General features: G+C 47.0%; 1 non-coding gene across 1 annotated transcript; it reads right to left on the bottom strand.

Moving 5' to 3' along the window:
- Nucleotides 1–1,752: 1,752 nt before the first annotated feature.
- Nucleotides 1,753–1,827, bottom strand: Trnas-cga (transfer RNA serine (anticodon CGA)). The gene has a single exon. It is a non-coding gene; the product is annotated as a tRNA-Ser (tRNA).
- Nucleotides 1,828–2,432: the final 605 nt, after the last annotated feature.

The raw sequence follows: 2,432 nt of genomic DNA, 5'->3' as shown, positions 1-2,432 counted from the left end.
CGCGTATTGCTCTCATCGCTGTCACAGCGCCTTCTTCTAAAATCATGCTTCAGGAAGAAGTAGTGGTCAGACGATGCGAGATCGTGACAGTAATGCGGATGATCGAACTGCTCCCAATCGAACTGATGAATAAGGTTTTGAGTGATACCAGCAGAATGCGGACGTTGTGAGGTAACACAATGCCTTGACTGAACATTCCATGCCAGTTGTTTTGAACTGCGTGCCGAAGTTGTCCCAGAACACAGTGCACATAATTCGTTGTGCTAATAACGTTATTTTGTTCTTCTTGTTTTTTGGGGGATCGTATTGAAGAATGGAGAATGACGAACGCCGAAGATGTAAATTCCTCCAGGCTCAGCCACGTCCTCTACCTTCCATCAGCTGTAATGTCTGTGGTCGCCTGTTCCACGCTAGTATTGCATTGCTAAGCCATCAACGACAGTTCCACGCCTGAACCGTGACAAAGGAAATCTCAGGAGAGAAATGAAAACACGGATACGAGTATCAGCCGACGACGACGACGACGACGACAACGACGACGACGGGGGATCGTATCAACTGTTGATTTTGGCGTGGCGTGACGAACGCAAGTTTCATCGCAGATCACAATTCTGTTTAAAAATTCGTCTCCCTCATCATTATATCACATAAAAAATGTCAAAGCAACTCGCTTCGTTTTCTGGACACGTATAAGAATCTTCGGAACCCAACGCCAAAATTAAAGCGATTTGTGACAGTCTTATGAAAAAGAGTTTTTGAAATTTGTAGAAACTCATCACAAAGCTTTCTCGTTGTGAACCGTATATTTTTACGTATTTTCTCGTCCACTTTCTCAACCAAACTATCATTAACAATAGAAGGCCGTCCACTACGTGCTTCGTCGTGAACATCGGTTCGTCCATCACTGAATAGTTTCACCCACTCTCTCGCCTTTCCATGAGTTATTACATTTTTACCACAAATCTCTACAAGTTGATCATGAATTTCAACTGTCTGAACGTTCTTTGCGTTCAAATATAGGCGGCGTGCTCAGAGACTGTCTTAACCATTTTGAACGATCCAGTTGTAGTGGTGGCAATGAAAAGATAAATAACCAGAGAGAAAAGTGCGATTGCGCGGAACTGCGACCTTAGTGCTGCAACGTCAGTAGAACGAAATGTTACTTACTTTCCGGACACGCCTCGTAAATTAATGGTCTCCATAATGTGTACCCAATTATTAATGGTACATCTGATCATGGTGCAAAATTAATGGAAATAAGTAACGCAACACGTCGCAGCTCTGAGGCAGATCATGCCAAGCAGTGAGGCCTATTAATGAGAACAGGGTGTAGTGTTTCACGAGTGAGTTAAAAGAGGTGGTATGATGGGATGAGTCGTCTGTAGACAAAGATTCTAATGTGAATTCCGATTTACTCCGTTGTAAGAAACGTCCTGGCAGATTAAAACTGTGTGCCCGACCGAGACCCGAACTCGGGACCTTTGCCTTTCGCGGGCAAGTGCTCTACCAACTGAGCTACCGAAGCACGACTCACGCCCGGTACTCACAGCTTTACTTCTGCCAGTACCTCGTCTCCTACCTTCCAAATTTTACAGAAGCTCTGCTGCTAACCTTGCAGAACTAGCACTCCTGAAAGAAAAGATATTGCGGAGACATGGCTTAGCCACAGCCTGGGGGATGTTTCCAGAATGAGATTTTTACTCTGCAGCGGAGTGTGTGCTGATATGAAACTTCCTGGCAGATTAAAACCGTTTGCCCGACCGAGACTCGAACTCGGGACCTTTGCCTTTCGCGGGCAAGTGCTCTACCAACTGAGCTACCGAAGCACGACTCACGCCCGATACCCACAACTTTACTTCTGCCAGTACCTCGTCTCCTACCTTCCAAACTTTACAGACGCTCTCCTGCGAACCTTGCAGAACTAACACCCCTGAAAGAAAGGATATTGCGGAGACATGGCTTAGCCACAGCCTGGGGGATGTTTCCAGAATGAGATTTTCACTCTGCAGCGGAGTGTGCGCTGATATGAAACTTCCTGGCAGAATAAAACTGTGTGCCCGACCGCGACTCGAACTCGGGACCCTTGCCTTTCGCGGGCAAGTGCTCTACCAACTGAGCTACCGAAGCACGACTCACGCCCGGTACTCACAGCTTTACTTCTGCCAGTACCTCGTCTCCTACCTTCCAAATTTTACAGAAGCTCTGCTGCTAACCTTGCAGAACTAGCACTCCTGAAAGAAAAGATATTGCGGAGACATGGCTTAGCCACAGCCTGGGGGATGTTTCCAGAACGAGATTTTTACTCTGCAGCGGAGTGTGCGCTGAAATGAAACTTCCTGGCAGATTAAAACTGTGTGCCCGACCGAGGCTCGATCTCGGGACCTTTGCCTTTCGCGGGCAAGTGCTCTACCAACTGAGCTACCGAAGCACGA

This window comes from Schistocerca serialis, chromosome 2, assembly GCF_023864345.2.
Source record: "Schistocerca serialis cubense isolate TAMUIC-IGC-003099 chromosome 2, iqSchSeri2.2, whole genome shotgun sequence".
NCBI lineage: Eukaryota > Metazoa > Arthropoda > Insecta > Orthoptera > Acrididae > Schistocerca > Schistocerca serialis.
Note: the sequence above shows the minus strand (reverse complement) of the source record. Positions and strands in the feature narration are given on the sequence as shown.